Raw genomic sequence first — 26,920 nt, 5'->3', positions numbered from 1 at the left:
AGAGATACCAGGGCACCTGCCGCTTACTGGCCCACAGGCAGAATTTCTGTCCACTCGCTTAATGATACGTGCACTTATCTGTCAAATCAGTATAGGTATGGTAAAAGCTTGAATTGTATACAATTACAGCCACGTATGCTACATGAGGCAGCTATCCTGCTCACCACAGCACGAATACACAGTTACAAAATAAATGTTTATCTATTGCAATCTTGCTAACCAAAGCTCGCACTTACAGTGCATCCAGAAAGTATTCACAGTGCTTCACTTTTTCCACATTTTGTTATGTTACAGCCTTATTCCAAAATGGAATAAATTCATTTTTGTCCTCAAAATTCTACACACAAGACTCCACAATGACAACGTGTAAAAAGTTTTTTTGAAATTCTTGCTTAATTTATAAAAAAATGTTTTAACTTCAGTTGTTTGGACATGATTTTGATGGGCATACACCTGTCTATATAAGGTCCCACACTTGACAGTGCATGTCAGAGCACAAACCAAGCATGAAGTCCAAGGAATTGTCTGTAGACCTCCGAGACAGTATTGTCTCAAGGCACAAATCTGGGGAAGGGCACAGAGAAATATCTGCTGCTTTGAAGGTCTCAATGAGCACAGTGGCCTCCATCATTCGTAAATGGAAGAAGTTCGGAACCGCCAGGACTCTTCATAGAGTTGGCCGGCCGTCTAAATTGAGCGATCGAGAGAGAAGGGCCCTAGTCAGGGAGGTGACCAAGAACCCGATAGTCACTCTGTCAGAGCTACAGCATTCCTCTGTGGAGAGAGGAGAACCTTCCAGAAGCACAACCATCTCTGCAGCAATCCAAAAATCAGGCCTGTATGGTAGAGTGGCCAGATGGAAGCCACTCCTCAGTAAAAAGCACATGGCAGCCTGCCTGGAGTTTGCGAAAATGCACCTCAAAGACTCTCAGACCATGAGAAACAAAATTCTCTGGTCTGATGAGACAAGGATTGAACTCTTTGGCGTCAATGCCAGGCATTATGTTTGGAGGAAACCAGGAATCGCTCATCACCAGGCCAATACCATCCTTACAGTGAAGCATGATGGTGGCAGCATCATGCTGTGGGGATGTCTTTCAGCTGCAGGAACTGGGAGACTAGCCAGGATAGAGGGAAAGATGAATGAAGCAATGTACAGAGACATCTTGGATGAAAACCTGCTCCAGAGCGCTCTTGACCTCAGACTGGGGCAACGGTTCATCTTTCAGCAGGACAACGACCCTAAGCACACAGTCAAGATATCAAAGGAGTGGCTTCAGGACAACTCTGTGAATGTCCTTGAGTGGCCCAGTCAGAGCCCAGACTTGAATCCGATTGAACATCTCTAGAGAGATCTGAAAATGGCTGTGCACCGACGCTTCCCATCCAACCTGATGGAGCTTGAGAGGTGCTGCAAAGAGGAATGGGCGAAACTTCCAAAGATAGGTGTGCCAAGCTTGTGGCATCATATTCAAAAAAACTTGAGGCTGTAATTGCTGTCAAAGGTGCATCAACAAAGTATTGAGCAAAGGCTGTGAGTACTTATGTACATGTGATTTCTTAGTTGTTGTTTTTTTTATTAAATTTGCAAAAATCTCAAAAAAACTTTTTACATGTTGTCATTATGGGGTATTGTGTGTAGAATTTTGAGGACAAAAATTAATTTATTCCATTTTGGAATAAGGCTGTAACATAACAAAATGTGGAAAAAGTGAAGCGCTGTGAATACTTTCCGGATGCACTGTATCTAACCAATTTGTTTCCTGTTATCGTCATTCACCTCCATGCCGCTCTGATAGACAGGAGTAGTATTCAATTGTTTTATCGCGCCTGATCTCCCATCTAAAGTGACGGGAGATTGCGGGGCAATATTCAATTGATTCAGAATATCGCGCTCAAAGAGGTCAGGTTTAGTCGCGTAAAATGGCTAGGCGCGATCGTGAAAAGAGCCGTTTGGGCACCCAAACAGGTAAGTTTTCATGCATTTCAGCTTGGCAACCCCTAGGGGTGCGAGCTGAAATGCCGGAGCCGGCAGCTGTTCGTGCCCGACAGGAGCAACAATTGAATAGCTCCGTCGGACACAAAGGGGGGACAGCTGCCGGTGCCAACAATTGAATTCCGCCTAAAGGGGTAAATTCAATTAGGTGCGAATTGTGAGGTGCGAGTTGCCGTTTTCTCTTTTTTTTTCTTCTAATTCGCATAGTGAATTCATTTTACAATCCAATTAGCAACTCGGACTGAACCAGGCAGAGTCAATTTGCATTTTACAATTCGCACCTACCTGAGGGTGAAAGATGGATAGGAAATTCTTTACTTTAAGGTTAAAATGTCAGGACACTGTGCAGAATCCCTTGGACAGCCCTCGTAATGACTAATTAGGCGATTAGAAGTTTCCAATAATTACATGTAATTTTTTGGGGTTAAAAAATAAATTGCCTCAAATTGCCCCAAAAATCTATTTTTTCATTAGTTTAGGCATCTACAGCACATTTTATTAAATTGAAAAATTGTTGTTTTATAATTTTTATTTATATTTTTCAAAGTGCCTTTAAAGTACCCCTAAATCATCTTCTTTCCTGCTTTTTTTTTTTTCTTTAATTTTCCGTTTAATTCGTTTGTGATTAAATGAAAAAAGTTAGTTTTTTTTATCATTTTTTTTGCATTATAAAAAAAAGCACAAATCAGCCATTTGACACCACCTAAAAACCTTCAGTACTTTCCTAATGCCCACAAACAGCCTGCTATAGTCTCCTGCTAACGAAATGATCACTTTTGGGGGTCCCCACTTTTTCATGCACATCTCTCACGTCGCAGTTGGCAGTCATTTTCGCAAAACTCCGCTGCGAGTACCGCAAATAGGCATTTTTAATTGGAATGGAGAATTCTCGGGTGCGCACATTCGTGTGCGAAGTCGTCGAGTTTCATGAAACAACCCTGCTACTCGCAATTCACACCTAATTGGATTGACCCCTAAACTTTAAGAATTTGGGTTATTGGTTGTAGTCAAGGAATCGGGATGCCAGGTGACGGGCTTCTGACCGGTGTTGGGATTTCGACGCTGGTAAAAGGAGCGTCGGCATCCAGACCGTTGGGATGCCGAACACATCGTAGTCAGGTGGATACTTGCAAACAGAAGAAAAGTCATGAATTTATCAGTTCAAGTTGTTATTTTCTTCTATTTAAAATGATTAAAATGATCGCTATTTAGTTATATAGCAACATTGAGCCACCCAGGAATCCAACTGATGATGTTCTGATAACAAAACTTTACCAATTGGTACTGGCGTGATCCCTAATGATGGTAGTAGCACCTTTCGCTTGGTTCTTCTTGGAGCTCTAGGTAAAGGTGATGTCATTGCAAGTCGATGGATTTGGTGTCTCGGGACCCACTGTGGCTGTGGAATTACTCGCAGCAGGGATACATGCAGACATCCAGCTCCTCTGCGTATTTCCGGTCCTAGCTGGGCAGAAGCAGGTTACCCTGGTTTGGTGGGCAGCACATAAGAAAGCACATGCAGACTGGTAAACAATTGACAGATGTGACAGTGGATGAATTGCAATTCTGCACAGTGCTCCTATTTTCCCTGCAATCAGCATCTCTGGTGGAGGCCTCCCCCTCTGCATATTGTTGTCAGTGAATTACTGTAATAGTTATAATTATTGCTGTTGAATGAAAATGGCCACATTGAGTGATATAATTCTAGCGGATGACTCTTGAGTAAATGATTTCTTCCGATGAGGACTTGTGAACCTGGTAATGAACATTTCCAGCTTTTATACATTGACATCAATAATGATTATGGCGTCGCTGCTGGCATGGCCGGCGTGCTCGGATAAGCCGATCTCCCCCTCAGAGGGACACTTATAGGCATCTTGTCCTATTGGGTAGGGGCATGTTGCACTAGGCATGTTACTCTAGCACAGTGGTTCTTAGCCTTATCCCTCAAGTTCTCCCGACATGTCGTGTTTTTGTGGGGGCAGCCTGGGGTGGGATTTTACAAACGCCTGACGCCTCATGCTGCTGAAATGTTAAACCGCAAGCGGCGTGTGTCAGTGTGCATAGTGCCAACCGGCCAGCAGTTCAGAGCAACCCGCCTGCAGATTTGGGCAAACTGCCAGACAAAAGGCGCATTTTTTTCAGACTCGCTTCTGACAGGCAAAACATCATGTGGAGCTATCTGCCCTGTCAGAGCAAAGAAAGAATTAGGTTAGATAGGTATTAGGGATTCAGCATTCACTTGTTAATTATACTGTAGATGTGCGCAGACCCCGTGTTTTTGTTTTGGTTCTAAATCATTGTCGTGTTTTGGTTTTGGCAAAAACACCCTCAAGTGTTTCAAGTTAAGGGGTCTATTTACTAGGCAGTGTTAGGAGACAGAGTGACAAGTGATAAGGTATCAGCCAATCATCTCCCAACTGTCATCTCACAGGCTGTGTTTGAAAAATGACAGTTGAGAGCTGATTGGCTGGCACCTTATTCAAATAGTTTTGAATCTGGATTTCTTTTAAAAAAAAATATATAAAATCAGCTAAAATCTCGTGTCTTGGGCCTGTTTTTCCTATAGTATTATTAGTATCAATAACATTTATTTCCAGTCATGTCTGACCACCTCACAGCACCTGAAACCATGAGGGATGGACTTAACATGCAATCCAAAACACACGCCAGAGCTGGTTTTTAAATCCAAGCTCCAAACTTGGCGAGAAGACCCGAGCCTGGGACTCGGTTTGACCCGGAACCCCAAAGTGATCTGAGCCAATCGACTCGGAACCCCAAAGTTCTTTTTTTTTTTTTTGCCGCAAAGCCAACCCGCTCATCTCTATTAATTATTAGGCCAGGGTAGTGTTACTTTAGTAATTTTATAACAAAGTAATATTACTTTTTTTATTTTATAAAGGGGCAATATTATTTTTTTTATATCTGGGGCAATATAAATCTATTTAATGAAGCGGGTATTACTACGTGTTATTTGATTTATAATGGGGGCAATAAAAATTTATGATATGGTGCCAGCATTTTGAAATAATAAATGTTGCTTCACCATAAATAAATTCCATTTGCCACCACTAGGGATTAAAAAGTATTGTTCCTTTATCCAGTGATACATTTATGTTGCCCTCATAATCAAATCATACATTTATTGCCCGGTAAACAAATAATATTACATTTATGTTGTCCCTGTACTCAAATAATAAAATATTGCCCCTCTTGTATAGTAATAAAATAAAACACTTTTATTGGCTTTTTATTAACATAATAATAATTAATAGTAACTGCTTAAGAGTTTGCAGTTCTCCCAAAGGTGATAGCAGCAGATTAGTACACTTTTACCTTTGAAGCAGACCGTCTTCCTGCAGCACAAAACTTTATCTCCTTTACATTTTTGGATATAAAACCGCACTTAGGGCAGGATGCAGCACAGCTAGCAGCTGCATACATGTATGCCCCCTGCATACATTATTTATCCGAGCTGCGTCCAAGGATAATCGGATAATCTGCGATAACATCGGGCAGCTAAGTGACCCATGGGGTCATGCAAGCCGGCCGCCGCAGATACAACAAAGAGGCCAGGAAATCTCCGGCAGCCAGCGGAGATCCTGGCCTCTTCCCTCCCCCCCAACGGCCGTCCCCCTCCCGCCCCCAAATGGCAACAGACTGTGAATCACTGACAGTCTGCTGCCGAACTGCGTGCGAACACGCAAGACCTGCACATGTCCAGTATGGGTCCGGCGCCAGCGCAGATTCCTGACCGCCAGGAAACATCTGTAAGCGAGGGCTGTATACACTGAGGCCCTGATTCAGAGCCGGACGCTCTTTCAGAGCGCTCGCTCTGAATCAGGGCGTTTTTTTTGTTTTATTGGAGCCGGCCTCCTGGCCACTCGCTAAGCTGTGGGCAACCATCGCGACCATTGACCCTTGTGGTAATAGAGCAGGAAGCTCACTACTGACATCACTCGTGATATCAGTAAGGCCGCCCCCAAACGGCAGTTGTTCCTTCGGGAACGCCTCCGTTTGGCCAGCCACCCCCCGACCCGCCTACAAAACGGGGCGAGCTGTCGATCAACATCGACAGCCCCCCTGTCTTGTAGTGAGTCCCGCAGCGAGGGATTTCTCGCTCGCTGCGGGGCTCGCGCAGTGGCTGGCCGTCGACCCGCTTGCATGCTGGTCTGAATCAGACCCTGAGATGGGTAGAAATGACAGTACCCATATATGGATGTCAGTACTGCATTAGTGAGTTATGAAACATTCGCCGGCTGCATTGCATTTGCCATCCTGATGCACTATTTTCTATATGGCAGGCTCTGGCTGTAAATCAGAACGCAGACTAGACTGTCTGACTGGTGCAGAGTGAATTAGTAGAAGGGAATGCACTTTGTATGGTGGAGTAATTGAGTCTACTTATCAATGGACTCTAATTACTTTTCATAAGGATTGAACTGATTGAACCGTCTGTTTATCTACAGAAACATTTCGTGTTGTGAGGGGTATAATTAAGGTTATGTTGGAAAACATTTTGCTAGCAAAGATCAAACGGTAAACATGTTTTATTCATACCCTTGTTCTGGAACTGTTTGCAAATTAAAATAATGGACTAAACGGTACACAACCAATATTATTAATTATCTCCCCCTACAGATACACAGTTGTGTTTGCTGATCTAATCCCAGATTACAGAACTGGCCGGCGAATCAGACGTGGAACCGTAATCCTCACTTTCAGGCCTTCATATCGTCTCCCGGAGGCTCCGTCTTCCATCTCAACCTAAGGTACAAAGCCCAGGAGGACCTGTCACCTCTCATTGATCTTCTGTCATCCTTTCTTCTTTGTTTGTACATCCTGCACTGAGTGTCACAAATAAAAGCAAACCAGCGTTTTCATTAACATCATCTTCAGTCTTTTTGGTGTAGAATCATGTTGGATGTTATTGACGTGTCGTCTTTCCTGTCTCGATGACCGTCTTTGCTGCCGCAATGGATGTGGGGGTCTCTGGTCAGTGGCTGATACAGCCACAGATTTCCTCCTTGCTATGTCCCTTCCCTGGCAAAGTCTGATTTTTTCAGAGTTTCGGAAAATGGGCTTAAAAAAATTGCTGTGTGATATCACCATTACTTTGCACAGCTGGGGTTTTTTGATAATGCCTAGAAATTGTATCCCGAGCCACTTTTAAAGAAAATGAAAAATTTAATTTTTTTTTAGATATGAACCATGAATGTAAATTACACTGTTCAGTGTTAACCAGACTATTCACTGCTGCTCTGTCTGTGTTAATTCCCCCCCCCCCCCCCTTTAGAGACAGCGAAAGATCCTCATACCTGTTTAGGACAGTTTCCTATGGGAATCTTATACTGCTCCAAAGAAGCTTAAATAACCAAGGTTTGCATAGAACAGAGGGCATTTATACTTCTAGACAGGGATGGATGGGGTTAAAAAAGTGAAAGGAGGGGTAATTTAGGATTGACAGTTGTTAAATCACAGGGATAGGTTGTTTGCTGTTAAGGGGGGAGTTGTTACTGGGCTTATGGGTAATGTCTGTAGGATATTCTGCCTCTTTGATTCTGATCTCCCGCCCTCCCTTCCCTATTGTGTCTTGTGTCGGCTTTATTTCATGGCAGGGAAAGACCGGCAATCTGTAAAGTGTCCATATTGCTGCAGTAATGCGCGGGTTAGGCTGATTTCACCCTACTGGGGTCAGCGGCACCTCTTATCCGGGTGGGCCGAAATGGTGCATTGGTATGGGTGTTGGATACCGTGTCACTTGGTAGAAAGGGAGAGTTGGCCCTTGCAAGTATTTTATATTGGCATGGGTGTCTTACCTGCTTAGCAAGGGAGAGTTGGCCCATGCAAGTATTTTATATTGGCATGGCTGTCTTATTTGCTAGAAAGGTTGAGTTGGCCCATGAAAGTATTTTATATTGGCATGGGTGTCTTACCTGCTTAGCAAGGGAGAGTTGGCCCTTGCAAGTATCTCGTTTACCATTAATTGGGATAGTCTGCCCTGGTAAGTTGTGGACATCTTTTGCCTAAGTCAAGTTGGCGCCGGTGGTTTGCCGTTCCTTCCTCTGCCACAATACTCATTATTGTAAATAAATGGCTGACCTATTATTTTTGAACGGCATTAACTCGGTCTGTGTCTTTATTTTTTGAGAAAATATGGTTTGAAAGAATTTATGGTTACATCCATCATCTGACAATAGAGAGTTTCATAATGCAGTCGTGAGTTCTACTGTGTCTGCTCCCTGCCCCTTTGCACAAATAGATCAATTCACACAATGTATTTCTGCACAGGCAAGTCTGATAAGCTGTCAGTCATCTGTGTGCCCTGTCGGAGACATACCTCTCTCCTTGCTGGGCACCATGGAACGTCACGCTTCTCTGTATGCTTGTTCACAGCATAGTCTCCCCCGCCTCCTCCATCTGCCCACGCGTGGTGGAGTGCTCTGACCCAGAGCAGGTGACCCTCCCCTCAGGAACAAGCTTGAGTGCTGGAATGCATGGCAGGCTGTGCAGCCTTGTTAGCAAGAGGCAACCCGCTTCCTTTATGTGTGATGGCTGTTAACGCATCAATACTCCGCTGAATTACCAGTCATAAATAAAGAACTATTTGAGTGCTATAGGCACCGTCTTGTGGCGGTAAAGAACTGTCACACATCACACTGTCACTCAAGCCAAGTCTTCTGCATTATGCAAGAATATTGTCTATTTGTGGTTGTGGGTCTTTATTGAAAGTTAAGTAAAGAGCAGCGTGCCTCCATATAAAGAGCCCGTGAACCCGAACCTGTAAATTGCTGCTGCAGTAATAATTATTGTGTTATAATTGCTGCGTCGTTGTGTGTTTTTTTTTATTCTATGCATACATAATCCATGTAAAGATTATGCTGCTTTTTTTTTTTTTTGTATTAGGATTGTGTGTTGAGTTTTGAACATCATAAGCCAATTTACCATTCTGTGGAATTAACGTTAAGATGCTATACACCTCGTTGGGTAGAAGTGCCCCTTAAATATTTTAAGAGGATTAATTTCACTTGGCATAAAAAAGAAACTGTAGTTATTGCCATATCTGAGGATGGCCCTGACAGAGTAATAACTGTTTACTTGAAGTAATTTTTTTTGTGTTTGAAAGCTTTTTTGTTTTTATATATCTTTTTATTTGTTTTATAACAGTTACAGTATTGTGGGACAGGTAGAACTGAGAGCTCAAGTTAACTCTTACTGCTCTGGGACGATATTGCCGGACACTCTAATTCCTTAACGAGATTGTTTTCATAAACAGCGTCGGTAAGAAGTCGCCGCTTCTTCATAAATAGGCTCTTAAGTACCTTTGATAATTTTTTTTGTATCGTTGTTGAAACTCAGGGCTCGATGCAGACCCGCTCGCTTGATGCGCATGCAAATTCGGCTAAGTGACGGCAAGGCAGGCGATCGCACAGCAAGGCATAAGCACGCCCACTATGTCTTGGCGTGCGATCGCTTTATGTATGCAGACGCCCACCAGCCTGTCTTAAGATGCCCACTTGAGCACATCATCTCCAGGAAGTGTATGCAACCATTGGTACCATCGGATGCATTCGCAGCGCTTGAGGTTGAATATGCCCTACCTCAAGCACTGCGAGCACTTCAGTATAAAAACAAGCCAGGTGATGTGCACTATGACGCTGCCTGTTAAACATGCACGCCTCTGAACCGTGTTTGAGATGCGCTCAGACACGTCTGCGTTCACTCCTCGACTCCCTTTGTTTTTAATGGCCTGCCCCTGTTACCACCTACAAACGGCTTCTCCTGTCACTCACTCTGCCGGGCTGTCTATGTGCAGCAAATGAACGCTTCCCGATCTCTCGCACTGGTTCGCGCACTGTGATGCGTATGCATGCGCACAATGCAAAAATCGTCTGGCTACGAGCGAAAGCTCCCTAGGTCTGAATCAGGCCCTCAGTCCTGTCATTGTACAGCAAGCACCCCTGTTCTTATATCCTAATATTGGGCCCGATTCAGCTGTGGACGCTAAGGAAGTGGTAGCGGCAATCCCGTATGCAGCTGCTGTGCGACAATACGCTAATGCACGCAGCCACCTGGAAATGTATTGACACGCCCACCGGCGGCTTTCGCAGATTCAAGCAAGTGCGTACAAGTGTGCAGTGGCCGTCGTAGAGCCTTCGTTAATCGACTATCTGAGTACTTATGGTCACGCGGATTGGCCGCGGGAACTGTATAGGATCGCAGTTGTATGCTGAGACACTCCCCAAAAATGGCCGTGAAGCATCTGCATTTTTGCCGCCACTCCACGTAACCACCCCAAAACGGCCCCTGACTGTCAAACACTTTGCAAAGAAATCCTCAATGTGAGCAGGATTGCTAAGGTAGGTTGGCGCGTGTTCAGTGCGATCGCAACACATGCACAGTCGTCCGTAAATATCAGCATTGCGTCCACATCTGAATCGGGCGCCTGGGGTGATAACTGCAAAGGAACAGGTACAGATGTGTCCTCACTCGTCTTTACTGCAGTCACGCCAAACAGCCCCTCTCGGGCACCTGATCCCATGAGACTCTGCTAGCACCGTGCGTCTTTTTTTAACCGAAAATGCGTCCTTTCGCAATGCAGTGTGACTAGGACGCACCAGGAGACTGTGCTGATTAACTTGTATATCTGTGTATGACTGAGCCTCTGAATTAGCATGTGAAGTGCTACGGAGCAGCGGCTGCAGCATTTCACCACACCAAGTTCCATTTGCAGACTCAGTCACACACAGATATACAAGTGCCACATATCAAATGAATCAGCACAGTCTCCTGGTACGTCCAAGTCACATTGCTCCACTTCCCTGGGGACTTGTGTCCTGACTATGCTGCGGGCTGGCTGGGAAGTCTATTCCTTCAGCTTCCAGCAGCTCCCTCTGGCGTGTCCTCACAGCCGTGATTGAGAAGGTATCTGCATCCTGCACTGCAGTTGGCTGGCTGTGACTCCTACACTTGCCCTAAGGTCCCTCTGGCTGGACTCTGGACTTTGCTGCTTCCTGTTGTCTTTATATATATTCAGTGATAGCTCCTCAGATAGTCTGTCCTCTGGTGCTTTACTCTGCTGTCTATTATAGGAAGGTCGTATCATGGCTTAGAGGTCAGCAGCCTGGGCTGTCTTGTTCCTGTTACATTTGCTGCTACAACTCAGCGGACCTCCTGGCCCCTATTGGATTATACTGTCCCCTTTTCTGAACAAAGAATCTGGGATAAAATTGAGTAGGTACTGTTGCGTTTGTCGCTAGCTATGTCTGACCTACAAATACCAGGGGAGAGCATGGTGGGTCTGTGGCTCACGCATCTCCTTCTGAGGAAGATAAATCCTTTGCAAACTTAAAATTTCCCCCCTTGGAGACCCTCATGGCTGCAATAGTACAGGCACTGTCCGTGACCCGTTGGAACGTTGTCAGGATTGATAGACTGCTCATAGGGACGGATGGCACACTGTCAGAGATGTTTTTGGATATGTTGCTTATTGGAATGTACGATTATGATATTTTTGTGACACACTATGTTGCAGCGAGGCCCCACCATCTTCATTTCCGTGTTCTCCCTATGGCGGCTCCACCCAGTGCCTTCATAATGTGGTTTATTCCATTCCGGAAAAGAGGACATTCTGAGCTCATTTCAAATGAAGACTATACTTGTTCTACATCACATACAGAATTCTGTACTACCGGACCTTCTCAGGCTGTATACCATCTGTTCCAGTCATGGGGCAACTGAGAGGCTTTAAATTTCCCTTATGTATTGATATTTATTTCTAAGTTATGTGTTATACTTGCAGTGCAGTTATATTTGTCGTTGCACCTAGAGAGCTCATTGTGTGGTTGGACTGTAATTCCCTACAAGACATTTGCGGGATCACTGAGTGGTGATTATCCCCTCCTGTTCAGCAGTCATTTACTGTGATCTGCTTTTCTGTGGTCACTATGTTTGACAATTCTGCTGAGTCCTTCTTTGATTGTGTGAAACTACCTTTTATTTTCTTGCATAGCCTGCAGAGTATTTTTTTATTAAGATATTTGTTGTCTACTTTTATTTTTACCAAGGCGCTATTTCGCTGGAGAGCCCATCGCCTTATGGCCATTTACAAAGTAGCTCCTGCCAGCATTGTATTGCTTCTAGCTGATCGACTGTATATGGTCATATATAGAATAGCTTCTTCCATCTTTATTCTTCTAAAGCTGCCCATCCACTACACGATGCGGGGACGACGGCACGATTACGATGCCGTCGTCTCCCGCGGGGAGAAGTGCATACACTGAACGTTCAGACATTCAGTGTATGCAGATCAATCATCCCCGAACATGGCAACCTGACGGCAGTCATCAGGTTGACCGTCATGTTCGGGCGATTAATCATGTTAAAAACGACCAGCGGGCGCGTGCATCGCTGGTCATTTTTAACCTTTTACTGCCCGATTTGCGGCGATTACCAAGCGATGGAGCGATAACGACCGTTGTTATCACTCCATCGCTAGGTTTAATCGCCTAGTGGATGGGCAGTATTGATACCGTTTGAACAGCATCGATATTAGAGAGATTTGATTGCACAGACCAGATTGCCCATACCTCCCATTTCAATATAAAATAACTTTGTCACACAGAAACAGTTTGCGGTTACAACACACACAAAGGTACTATATTGTAAAAAGGGTATAATCAGCCTTAATCTATACAATGCAGCTATATACAGGATAAAGACAAAGATACAATTACCAACACTTTGCTATGCGGTCTGGATCCTAGACTAATCAGCTGTCCATCAGGATTGCTGTGTGTTTCTTTAGGGTCAGGCAGGGAGGAAGGTAGCAAAGGAAAAGGGCTGGGATCCAGACTGCATGGCAATTTATAGGTGTACAATTACCTTTGAACATAAGCTGAATACTCAGAGGGGTTCCCTATTGGCCCTTTATTACTGAGTCACAATGGTTGTTGCTATTCATTTGTTAGTAAATGGTTGACGTCACTGGAGGTTGAACTGTTAAAAAAAATCCCTTTGTACTAACATTTGGCATGCAAATCTACAGGGGAGGTGTACAGTGATTTATACAGTATAGAGTTTAATTCTTGGCAGGTCTTCATAACTCGATAGTGATCCCTTCCATATTCATTCTGTTGGTTTCATATTCCTGTTGAGACAGAGGGAAATCGGTAGATACTACTCATGACCCATTTATCTTATTCCTAATCCCAGATATCATATAACTGCTATTTAACATGTAACATTCACTGTATACCTTTAAAACACATAGCATTGTGCGTATCTCAGTCAGTTTAGGGTTAAATGGGATATAAGTTTATTGTAAGGAAAGGCTGCTGTCCGTCGGGGTAAGGTTTCCGACAATAATACTTAAAAGCTGGCTATGCGATTGAAGCGCAAAACAGTATTTAAACAGTATTGCTGTACTAACTTTATGTGTTTATGTAATGTAAAAATGGCGCTTAACTGTTGTGAGCACAGAAGCATGGCTCGCCATTCACAATATGACGAGTTGCGGGGGCATGGGATGCGTGTGCATGTATAGCGAGCATGTGCAATTGCGCGTGCGCAAGTGCGTGTGCAAAATGCGGCGGGAGCCTGTGTTCGCATAAGATGGCCGTGGACGATCAAATCGTCCAATGGATGTCGTGTTGCGATTCGTGCGCAATTAAGCGATCGCAACCAATTTATACGGTTTCGACAGTCCACCCTTTGATAGCAATTATACGCTATCACCATACGCAAGCAACAATTAATAATTGGTTATCTGATTAGCCATACTATAAGACATTAGTTAATGTTATTGTTATGGGATGGCATGAGTTGTTAATTTACCCATCAATGAAGCGCTCTTGGGGGAAGGGACATAAAACTAGCCTTATGTGCACACCACAGGCCAGACTGAAGAGACCATATGTTAGATGTGGGAATGCACCTAACCCATAAGGATAATTTTGAATTGTTTAGAGACTTCATTTTAAGATGTTTTGAAATAGCATTAATAACACTTTTATGCACTGCTAAACAAATCCAAATCACATCATTACAAGGTACGTGTTCTTATGGGACTTCTACTATCATTCGGATCTTATTTCATGTGGACACTGTATTATAAAGTATTGTTCAATGTTCTTAACGAAATGACTCTGTGTGGTCATTTGAATCATTGAATAATGCGCCCCTGGGGACATAAAGTAGCCCCTCGTACGCATACCACGTGGACTCTAAGTTGAGGACCAATGGGGAGCTAATGTGGGAAAGCACCACTCCATGGAGAGGACAACCTTGGAAGAAAGGGGAGATGAAGACTACATTTAAACTAGGGTGTTCTAAAGAAACATTGACAATACTTTATTATACATGGAAATATGCAAGCAAACATTAGATCGTACTCTCTAATTCAGGGTTATAATGTAGGGTATTAGTTACATTAGTATTCACAGCATCATGGGTAACTACCATCATTATTTAATTTTCCTGGTTTCCATTGGAACAACCTTTTGCACACTTCATAGCCGCTGGAACACATCTGATACATATGCCAATTATTAGGATGACCACCAACACTAGGATCAGGAGTTTCCCTATACTCGCAATCAGTCCTTGTACCCACTCTCCTAGACCCGAGAACCATTTCATAGGGTTCAACCAGGAGAACCACTCTTCGACCTGTTCCTCCACTTCAGCGATTGAAGCATTATGGTTCTTCCGAAATTCCCATTTCAACTGCAGAATTTCATCCATTTTCCGGTCTATCACCTCCTTGGGGTCACTAGTGCTATTGGTGATATAAGTACAACATTTAACACCAAACTGGGTGGCTAGGGTTACGCAATACCCTCCAGTGACAGCAGTTAAATAATTCAGCACTAAACGATGTTGGACCAGCTCTTTTTTGTACACTTGCAACTCCTTACCAGTGTACCTAAAGGTGTCATCATATAGCTCGGTGATATTATCTATTAATTTTGCGAGATCTTGAATATACCTAAAATTTAGAGATCCCCGAGCAATCCTGGTGGGATCAAGTGCAACTAAAATCTGGAAGCCAGTCGTCTCACTTATCATTTGAGTGGCTTTATGCACATCACCAGGAATCATGTTTCTCTTATTTCTGTGTTCATAATGCGTATGAAGGTATGGAGAAGGTATGTTCCTATGGACATCAATCATTTCATTATGTGCAAGAGTCATGACTTCAGGGAGTACCTTTCCCAAATAGCATAGTCCACTGGAACTTGGAGAGAGCCATTTATACGCTTTTCTACCACAAATATAATATACATCATCTGTGAGGATGAATGGGATGGAATGTTTCATGATACCGGTACACATCTTTTCTATGAATGATCCCATCCCTATCTCCTCCATTTGGCTAATACAAGTATCAGGTTGTATGATCTTCGCACAGTACCCGGGTGGTACTCTTCCAACCATCACTTTAACATTACTCCGTGTATACCTGTACCTATAGAATTTCCCACTTGTAACAATGTTGTATAAAAGTGCTGAGTCTATAGATACATTATCGGCTCTCAGTGAGAAGGTCATTGTCTGATTAATTCCTGTGACTTCCCAATTCCCAGGTTTGTTGGGAAGTTGAAACATAACAGGGATTTATCTACTTGATATTGGTGGAGCTTCAAATTAGGGGAATCGGATATGTTAAATTTTCTGTCCACCGGTTTGCCTCCCTGTAAGTCAATGACTTCAGAGACCTTTAAGGGGAATGGGACTAACCCTACATTATGCTGTCCTTGAGGAACCTGGGAGCATACCCAACATTCGGTTTGGTTCAAAACCTTGCCTACTAGGGAATGGTAGTCCTCTAACGGATGCTCGCCCAAGTATAAATTACTCTGGGTCTGACATTGTAGGATGCATTTATCATTGACTACAGGCCCACAATTTGCGCATATACAATACTCTTCAGACAATAAACCTTCACACTGCCTCCGAGATTCCAAGAGAGCAGATCTTTTAACCATTACAGTGCTAATATTGGTCAGGTACTGGCCTTGTTTTTGCAGCTCTTTCTCTCCCAGCTCCTCTCCACCGACACCACTACCAATCTCTCTCTCCATCCTCCGACCACCAGCACAGAACCAGGACATCCCGAGACACAACAGTATGATATGAACTCTGGGAGGATACACAAAAGCAGTTACAACATGAAACCCCATCACCATACCAGGTCTTACCAGCCTTGTTCAAGTGCTACTGATACAATTAGTAGCTTTCACGGAACAGGCTTGCAATTGACAGGTCCAGGTTCTCTGTCTCTCCCCTGGTCTGGTTCTCCTCAGGATTTTTGACCTTTCCGACAATGGCTGGAATGGACCCAGGTGTCTCTCTCAGCTACTTTCACGGATGTTGTACTTGTCAGTAGCACTTGGTATGGTCCTTCCTTCAGTCAAACAACCTGAACGTAAAAAGTTTCGGATCATAACATACTCTCCAGGTTCAACATCATGACAGTTCATTTCAGGCATATCAGGTGATAACAGTTTTAGTTTCTGCTGCTGCTGTTGGAGCTGCTTACTCATCCCTATAAGGTACCTCAAAGTAACCTCGTTGTTACTTTTCAAATCTTCCTGAGGACTTATAATTAAATGAGGTTGCCTCCCGAACAGTATTTCGAATGGGGAAAGATTAAGAGGGGATCTAGGGGTGGTCCTGATACTATGGAGCACAAGTGGCAGAGCTTCTGGCCATCCCAAACCAGTTTCAGCCATGATTTTACTCAGCTTGTTTTTAATAGTACCATTTACCCTCTCCACCTTGGCACTGGCCTGCGGTCGATATGGGGTGTGAAGCTTACTATTAATACCCATCAACTTACACATACATTGAAAAACATCTCCGGTAAAATGGGTACCCCTATCACTTTCAATTACTCTAGGGATACCATACCTACATACAAACTCCTGAACTATTTTCTTTGCCGTGAATGCAGCAGTGTTGGTAGCAGCTGGGTATGCCTCTACCCAATTAGAGAATACGTCTATGCAAACCAAAACATACTTCAAGTTCCTGCAGGGTGGTAACTGGATGAAGTCAATTTGTATGACCTGGAAAGGGCCGTCTGCTGGAGGGATGTGAGATGGTTCGGTGGGTACAGTTTTTCCTATATTCTTCCTTAAGCAGGTCAAACAGGACATTGCCCTCTTCTCTGCTTGGGAAGAAAAGCCAGGTGCATACCAGTATGCCTTCACTAACTTACACATACCCTGCTTACCCAGATGGGTCAGACCATGTGCTGCTTCTGCTAAGCTTGGGTAGTATGCCTTAGGAGCTACTGGGTTCCCTTGTCCATTTCTCCAGAGCCCAGAGGACTCTTGCTCACATCCCTTGGATCTCCAGCTTGCCTTTTCCTGATGGGTACACAGACCTTGCATTTCAACCAGTTTCTGCATGTCAACCGTTTCAAATACCAACACTTTATCCATTTGATTAAGTTTTAAACCTGCTGCCCATTTGGCAGCTTCATCAGCCCTGTTGTTACCCAATGATACTGGATCATCTTCGCAGGTGTGGGCTTTACACTTAATGACAGCTACTGTCTTGGGTAGCTGTATTGCCGTCAACAGTCGTTTTATGTGATGTGCATGTGTGATTGGTGTGCCTGCTGCCGTTAGAAAATTTCTTAGACGCCATAGGGCCCCAAAATCGTGCACCACCCCAAAAGCGTACCTGGAGTCTGTGTAAATATTGGCCGTTTTTCCTTAGGCCAACTCACACGCTCTCCTTAGTGCCACGAGTTCCGCCACCTGCGCTGAATGGGGTGGACCGAGTGGTTCGGCCACTATAACGTCCTTGTCATCAACCACAGCATAACCTGTACATAACTCACCTGTATCAGTCTGTCTATGGCAACTCCCATCCGTGTAAAACGTTAAGTCTGCATTTTCTAACGGTGTGTCATGAATGTCAGGCCTAGCTGTAAAATTTTGATTTAAATACTCCATACAGTCATGCCTATTAATTCCTGTACCAAACTCACCTTCTACCACTGGTAACAATTCACCTTTACCTTCCACCCTTTGTGCATCATGAGGCACACTTGGTAAATATGTAGCAGGGTTTAAAGTATTACACCTCTTTATAGTAATGTTGGTCGGTGCAATTAACGCTAGTTCCCATTTAGTGAACCTAGCGGAGGAAACGTGTCTGGTCTGGGCCGAATTTAACAGGGCAGAAACAGCATGTGGTGTATGTACAGTCATGTCATGGCCTAACACTACATCCTCACTCTTTTCCACTAAGAGTGCGGTTGCAGCTACACTCCTTAAACACGTTGGGAGTGCTCTTGCCACAGCGTCCAACTGGGCACTGTAGTATGCTACTGGTCTATTGGCATCACCATGTTTTTGTGTGAGAACTCCTGCCGCACAACCAGCAGCCTCCGTACAAAATAAATCAAAGGGTTTCCCATAGTCTGGAATCCCCAATGCAGGTGCTCTTATCAGACTGTTCTTAAGATTAAGGAAGGCTTGCTCTGACTCTTCAGAGTGCAAGACACGGTCTGGTTTTGTGGAAGATACTAACTCCTGCAGTGGTAAAGCCAGAATGGAAAAACCGGGTATCCATGACCTGCAATACCCACACATGCCCAAGAAGGTACGGATCTGGTGCTGGTTCTGCGGTAGTGTCATGGTCTGTATGGCGTGGATTCTGTCCGCTGTCAGATGTCGGAGGCCTTGGGTAAGACAGTGTCCCAAGTATTTAACCCTGGTCTGGCATGGCTGTAACTTGTCCTTAGCAACCTTATGCCCTGTGTGCGAGAGGTGAAGCAACAAAAGTTTAGTATCATTTAAACATGACATAAACGAATCAGAGCATAACAACAAATCGTCTACATATTGGATTAGTACCGATCCATTGGCAGGTTGAAAAGACTGTAAACAATCATGTAAGGCCTGGGAGAAGATACTGGGGCTGTCAATGAAGCCCTGGGGTAGTCGTGTCCATGTGTACTGTACGCCTTTGTATGTGAAGGCAAATAGGTATTGGCAATCAGGATGAAGGGGGACGGAGAAGAAAGCAGAGCATAAATCTATTACCGTGAAATGGGTTGCGGTTGATGGGATTTGCATAAGGATGACAGCTGGGTTAGGCACTACGGGAAATTGACTTTCTACCACCTTATTAACCCCTCTAAGGTCCTGTACCAGCCTGTACCCCCTCCCACCACTCTTTTTCACAGGGAAGATGGGACTGTTTGCCACACTGGCTGTACGGACTAAAATTCCCTGTTGTAGTAAACGCTCAATTATGGGGTGAACCCCTAACTCCACGTCTGGCTTTAATGGGTATTGGGGAATTTTAGGAGCGTGTCTACCGTTTTTCAGGTTTACCATGACGGGAGCTACATTTGCCATTAACCCAGTGTCCTGTCCATCCTTAGTCCAAAGGAAACTAGGTATTTGTTCTAACATTTCATCTACCTGAGCTTAACCCTTGTCTGATGTTATGGTGTGCAGCATTAACCTTTGGGGAGTGTCTAGCACATCCCTTACCTCGTGTGCAAACCTTCCTGGGACATCCAAAAATATCCCGTCAGGGGTACAATAGATAATACATCCCATTTTGCACAATAAATCTCTTCCCAGGAGATTAGTAGGGGCTGTTGCTGCCAGGAGGAAAGAATGCCTGGCATGCAAAGCCCAATGGTAACCTCCGTGGGTTTGGTTAAAGGGTAATGCTGTACGCTACCTGTTACACCCATTGCTGGTACTGTCTGGTTTGTTATCTGTAGATTTTCAAGAGATTTTAAAACAGACCTGGCCGCCCCTGTGTCTACTAGGAAGGAACGTTCAGTACCAGCTACATTAACCTTTATTACCGGCTCTTCCCTAATACCTCCCGTTATCCTGACTGCCTGCAGACTACAGGTATGACCTAACCCCTATAGTTGGCTATCTTCCCCCAGCAAGGCATTTGCAGCAACTATGTGGGCAGGATTTATCTGGTAGTTCTTATGGTTACGAGATGCATCAATACGTTGCTGCATGTGGGGTTCCTGAATTATGACTCTACAGTCCTTCCTAAAGTATCCTACTTGGTTACAGTTAAAACATTTCTTAGCTGATCTGTTGGGGAAATTTTTTTGAAGTCCGGGAGGAGGGGATTTTGAGTGTGGGTATGATGGTTTTGGGTGTGTGTGAAGAGTGTGTTGTGGTCTGGTGTGGTATGTGTGGGGGAATTGTATGGGTTGGGCCTGCGCAGGATGGTAGGTGTTTAAGACTTGTAACTGTGCAGGTGGATATGTGTCTGTTGGCTGTAAGTGCATATCTTCTAGAGCTCGAATGCTAACAGCCATCAATTTCTCGCTCTGAGCTTCACGTTTCCTGGTGATATTTTTGTCATGGTCTATTGCAGTTTCCCTGAGCGCGTCAACTGTTATCCCTCTCCAACCAGGGTGTGAGGTCTGAACTCTTTCTTTCAAACTGTCTTTTAGTCCGTCCATTAGAACAGTGATGACCATTCCCCGGTAGTGCGTGCTATCCTTAATGTTTTCGATCCCAGTGTACTGAGTGATCGTCTGCAGCCCACGATTAAAGTAATCTTCTGCAGGTTCACTTTCCTTTTGTTTAATGGAGAAGATTTTACTCCAATTAACAACTAACAGGAAAAATATGGCTAGTTGGGCAACTATACGGGCAATGCAATCCTGATTACCTTGATCAGTTAAGGGATGTCTGCATCCAGAGTACATGCTGTGATAAACTTTTTCACATCTGTACCTTCTGGGAGACATGCTCTTAACACCACTCGCCAATCCTTGTTGGTTGGCTCATGGGCATCGCCTAGATCCTTTATGAAACGCTGACATTTTGCCAGATGTTTCTTGGGGTCAGGAAATTCAGACATAATGGAATGTAGTTCCGCCCGTGGCCAAGGACAGTGCATCGCTACTTCCCTTGTGGGTACGACACCATTCGCATCTGCGTTCCCATTAGGGACAATAATTGTCCTTACAGGGTGGATGCCTCCCACCTCTATACCTTTAAGCCTATTACTGCAGCGAACGGTATTAGTAACCTCCGCCATTGAAGCAGTTGGTTCTAATACTTCCTGCACCCTTATTAAAGGAGCCTCCCCCACCATGGGTTCTACTACGGCCTCCCCCCCATGAGCTAAGGATCCCTCCCCCCCTCTAGATGCCATAGGGGCAGCTACTTGTACTTGCTGGGAAGGGACATTTAATAACTGCACAGCATGGGATACAGCAGACATTGCTACAGGATCACTTTCTGCATCATAGACATTTTCCAAATATTCACTCAGGACCGGGTACAACTTACTTGGTTCAGTTACAACATTTTTATAGTTTTTGTTATGTGGTAATGTATCATCACCGCCCACCACATAAGGTGGCGGGGGTGCGCAAGCGCGATTCGCAATACCTTTGGCAACGCTACCGTGCCGCAAGTTTGCATTTCGCTGTGATGCGTACGCTACGCTGTGTAGCGTTGCGTGCACATCACCCCTAGGCATGCACGTGGCTCCACGCGGTGCCCCATGCACGCCATTAACCCATGTGCGACTCTCATTCAGCCAGAGTTTCAAAGAATCATCATACTCCACTCTTTTCTTTAGGGATTTCACTCTACATATGTGATCCCTAAGGTTATTTAAAATCTCCATATTAAAGCTTCCAATCTTTGGGAAAGGTTTCTCACTCTTACTCGTCATCTTAACCCACACAGTACAGTGCGTCGTTGCGTACGCACCATATTTAGTGTACATTATATGAAGAGCCGACCCGGTCGGACCTTGCATACACAGCGCATCGTCTACCATCCCTGTTGACTGTTTTGCGCCCATTTTGCGAAGAAAAACAACAACAATGATGAGACCGGTGGAAGAATTAACCGATAGGCTGCCTCCACACACCTATTCTACAGTTAGCTAATATCTAAAAATAGGGAACACAGCAATACCTACTAAGGCAAGCACAGTACCACCTATAATAGGGAACACAGGAGTTATCTAGCTATAGATAAAACCACAGTAACCACCTATTGTCCTTTTGTCCCCGCAACCAGCCTCAGTCAGAGATGCCACACTCGTATGGTCCGGTCGCAACACTCAAAGGCCCTAACTGACCGATGAATATTACAACTACACTGGAAGCTATATTTTATCGTTAACTCTCTTTAACGATAGGAAACCAGGAGGATCCCCTCTGCCAGTATACCTGTTATGTATACCCTATATTTATTACCTAAAATAGGGACCACGAAGGTACAACCTATGTAACAATCTCAATCATACACCTTACACACTTCTATATTGTGGCCAAATAACAAAAATAAAAAAAAATACCTTTCTTTTGATTAATAGCCTTTTGGAGATTACAGCCCTATCAATATGACGTATTTCAGTCTTGATGATTTATTTGAATTCTAACAGAAATGCTAGTCACATGCTTCACTTGCTATTGTGCGTTCGGTTACAAACAATTAGATGTAATCACTACACATGGCAGGAAGTGGCCGTACATCCGGTCGCACGCACTATACTGCGACTGTTTGCACGTGGTGTACACTAAAACCTTTGTGGCGTTACTGTGCGATCGGTTGCGCATGCAATGCGCGGCCGTTCTACAACAACGAGGGCAAGCACAAATCTCTCTCCACTATCCCAGATTCTAATCAGCCCTCTCTGAATTCTCAAACTGCGAGTCTCCGTCTCTGAACAAAAATAGGAACGCAGGAAAAAGATCTGCGGGCGCCTTTCCAGTCTTTTGTTCCAAGACGAGGGGAGCAGTTCAAAAACACAGTGATGGGTGATATCCAACTCGATGAGCCCCCATTTATTGATACCGTTTGAACAGCATCGATATTAGAGAGATTTGATTGCACAGACCAGATTGCCCATACCTCCCATTTCAATATAAAATAACTTTGTCACACAGAAACAGTTTGCGGTTACAACACACACAAAGGTACTATATTGTAAAAAGGGTATAATCAGCCTTAATCTATACAATGCAGCTATATACAGGATAAAGACAAAGATACAATTACCAACACTTCGCTATGCGGTCTGGATCCTAGACTAATCAGCTGTCCATCAGGATTGCTGTGTGTTTCTTTAGGGTCAGGCAGGGAGGAAGGTAGCAAAGGAAAAGGGCTGGGATCCAGACTGCATGGCAATTTATAGGTGTACAATTACCTTTGAACATAAGCTGAATACTCAGAGGGGTTCCCTATTGGCCCTTTATTACTGAGTCACAATGGTTGTTGCTATTCATTTGTTAGTAAATGGTTGACGTCACTGGAGGTTGAATTGTTAAAAAAAATCCCTTTGTACTAACATTTGGCATGCAAATCTACAGGGGAGGTGTACAGTGATTTATACAGTATAGAGTATAATTCTTGGCAGGTCTTCATAACTCGATAGTGATCCCTTCCATATTCATTCTGTTGGTTTCATATTCCTGTTGAGACAGAGGGAAATCTGTAGATACTACTCATGACCCATTTATCTTATTCCTAATCCCAGATATCATATAACTGCTATTTAACATGTAACATTCACTGTATACCTTTAAAACACATAGCATTGTGCGTATCTCAGTCAGTTTAGGGTTAAATGGGATATAAGTTTATTGTAAGGAAAGGCTGCTGTCCGTCGGGGTAAGGTTTCCGACAATAATACTTAAAAGCTGGCTATGCGATTGAAGCGCAAAACAGTATTTAAACAGTATTGCTGTACTAACTTTATGTGTTTATGTAATGTAAAAATGGCGCTTAACTGTTGTGAGCACAGAAGCATGGCTCGCCATTCACAATATGACGAGTTGCGGGGGCATGGGATGCGTGTGCATGTATAGCGAGCATGTGCAATTGCGCGTGCGCAAGTGCGTGCGCAAAATGCGGCGGGAGCCTGTGTTCGCATAAGATGGCCATGGACGATCAAATCGTCCAATGGATGTCGTGTTGCGATTCGTGCGCAATTAAGCGATCGCAACCAATTTATACGGTTTCGACAGCAGCATTAGTTAAAACTATGTTGGGGGTGGGAGGCAGAGGGGCTTCTAATTAGGAGAGTTTTGCTGTGTTTTGTTTGTAGGGTTTCGAGTGTCGTGGTTGGGGTACATTATACAGGGCGATGGAAGGTTGTTGGGTGCTGTTGCCTTTGGAATGTTGGCTGCTCTATATTTTATTTGAAATGTAATTGTCCTTGCACTTAGTTATTGTGGATGGTTTTACAATAAGTTGGGTCTGTATTAGAGTGGCCTGGTCTGGTGTTGGACACTAGGTTGGACCTTGCTTTGGTAGATAATTCCTATGCTTTATAGCGAGTTATTATTATTTACTTATATAGTGCAGCATATTCCATTGCGCTTTACAATTGGGAACATACAGTAATAAAACAAGACTGGGTAATAACAAACGTATAGAGAGGTAAGAGGGCCCTGCTTGCAAGCTTACAATTTGTAGGGAAATAGGCATTGATACACAAGGACAGGTGCTCCCTATTGCATAATGGTCCAGCCAGATTGCAAAGGTTCTTGGTGGCCTGTATGATCCAGTCACACAGGATGTGAAAGTGAAGAAAGAGAAAATATGTAAAGTTATGTGTGGACTGTATAGTGGGGTTGCAGTTTGGTAGGATAACATATGAAGGTTATGTGGGTGGTTCTGGTATTTGTTAAGCGTGTCTGAAGAGATGAGTTTTCAGGGAACGCTTTGAAGGTTTGTAGACTAGAGGAAAGTCTTAATGTGCATGGGGGGCCATTCCACAGAGTGGGTACAGCTCAAAAAAATCCTGCAACCATGATTGGGAGCAATGTGTGTGGATGAAAGATGCAGATCTTGTGCAGAAAGGTTGGATTAGGGGATATTTTGAGATAAGTGAAGAGATGTATGTTGGAGTAGTTTGGTAATAGCCTTATGTTTAAGTAAAAGTATTTTATATAGAATATGTTAGAATACAAGTAACCAATGGAGGGACTGACAGATCGGAGCAGTAGACGATGAATGTTCAACAAGGAAAACGAGCCTTGCAGTTGCATTCAGAATGGATTGAAGTGGTGAGAGTCTGTTTTGGGGAAGACCAGTAAGGAGACTATTGCAATAATCAATGCGGGAAATAACGAGTGCATGGATGAGAGTTTTTGCAGTGTGTTATGTAAGATATGGTTTTATTCTGGATATTTTTTTTTAGATGTACGGTATGTAACATGATTTGGAGACAGATTGAATGTGGGGCACAAAGGACAGTTTAGAGTCCATGGTGACACCTAGGCAGCGAGCTTGTGGGGTTGGTTTTATTGTCGAGTTATCAACAGTGACAGAGATATAGGGCCAAATGTAATAGGGTGTCATTTTTGGTAAATTGCGAGTTTGGTGCTAAACTCGCAATTTTTCACAACTCTCCAATGTAATAGGGTGTCTGTTCACTAAAACTCGCATTTTTCCGAGTTACTAAAACTCTCCACTCTCAAACTCACATCCAGATGTTTTCACATTGAAAACAATCAACTCGCCCAATGTAATAGAGTGTCTGTTTCAGACTCGCAAAAAAAAGATTACCAAAAGTCCACAAATAATAGACCTGCTTCAGGCTTGCGAGTACATCCTGAGCAGGTCAGATTAACACAGAAACATGCACATATCCATGAGATATGTACATGTTTCTGTGTGTACTTATGTAAAATGTTTTTAAATTTAAAAAAAATTATGTGCACCACCTCCCCAAAAGCATAACCAGCCCCGGGCTTTATTAAAGTCTGTTCTGGTTCTAAAAATACAGGGGCCAAAATGCGTAGGGGGCACCTGTATATTAAGAACCAGCACAGGGCTTTGTTGAGCTGGCACTGGTTCGGGAAAATCAGGGGACAAAACGAGTAGGGGTCCCCTAAAAATTCCAAAACCAGCACCAAACTCTTTCTAGCAGGGGGATAATGCCACAGCCAGGGAAAACCTTTCACCGGTTTCCCCGGCCAAAGCATTATCCCTGACCACTAGTCAGTCCAGGCCGGGGATCCCTGGGGAGTTGGGTACCCCCCCAAAAAAGGGGTACCCCTCTCCAGGGCACCCCAGGCCTAGACTGATAGCCCGGGGCTATCCCCGGCACCCTATGGCCATGGGTGCCGGGTTGATAGTGTTAGTGTAAAGTGTAAAAATAAAGTTTCCATATTGTCTTTAGTTGTAGAACCACAAGTACCAGCAAGCCTCCCCTGCATGCTGGTATTTGGAGAACTACAAATACCAGCATGCGGGGCATTACGGGCCCGCTGGCACTTGTAGTTCCACAACTAAAGAAATACGTAAATAAACAAACATACACCGTGAAAGTAAAATATACATGCACACTCACTCTCACACATACTCACCTAGTATCCAAAGTAATCCATAGGGGTGTACCTGAAATAAAAAATCCATGCTCACCTCTCCTATGCGTCGATCGCGTCCACTTGTCCAAGTAGGCAATCCAGGGGTTAAAATAACAAACTTGCAAAAAACCCGATCCATGCGGACTGAGCAAAGGTATGTGTGTACACATACCTTTGCTCCGCGTAAATGAACGGGGCACACATGTGCCTGTCATTGAAGAGGCCGCCAGCCAATTAAGGAGCATCTCCGTCGGAGCAGCTCCCTGATTGGCTGAATACGGTCAGCCTGTGTCTCCCATAGACTTCTATCACCGCACAATTCTCCACCCGCGGGATACTGCGACCCGCGGGTGAAGAAGGCACCCGCAGGCTGTGAGGGCAGGGCGCTTTTTGCCCTCCTTCTGGAGGGCAGGGTGCTTTTTGCCCTCCAGAAGGAGGGCAGGGTGCCACGCCCCGCTAAAACAGCCTAGCGGGAAAACTAGAGATATCAGGTTGGTAACTACTAGTGGAAATATTATTCATTCTGTTTTAATGATATATTAAGATTGAGGTGGCGAGCTGACATCCAAAAT

At 44.1% G+C, this 26,920-nt stretch overlaps 1 protein-coding gene across 11 annotated transcripts in view; it reads left to right on the top strand.

Moving 5' to 3' along the window:
• Positions 1–26,920, top strand: part of LOC148478344 (receptor-type tyrosine-protein phosphatase F-like) — a 944,179-nt gene that overhangs the window by 116,557 nt on the left and 800,702 nt on the right. For all 11 annotated transcript variants that reach the window (XM_088455649.1, XM_088455645.1, XM_088455652.1 and 8 more), the window contains exon 2: positions 6,638–6,768. The gene's annotated coding sequence lies outside the window, so the exon portion shown is untranslated. The remainder of the gene's footprint in view (positions 1–6,637; positions 6,769–26,920) is intronic.

Source organism: Taudactylus pleione, unplaced genomic scaffold (genome assembly GCF_031769625.1).
Source record: "Taudactylus pleione unplaced genomic scaffold, aTauple2 ptg000662l, whole genome shotgun sequence".
In the NCBI taxonomy this organism is placed as follows: Eukaryota; Metazoa; Chordata; class Amphibia; order Anura; family Myobatrachidae; genus Taudactylus; species Taudactylus pleione.
Note: the sequence above shows the minus strand (reverse complement) of the source record. Positions and strands in the feature narration are given on the sequence as shown.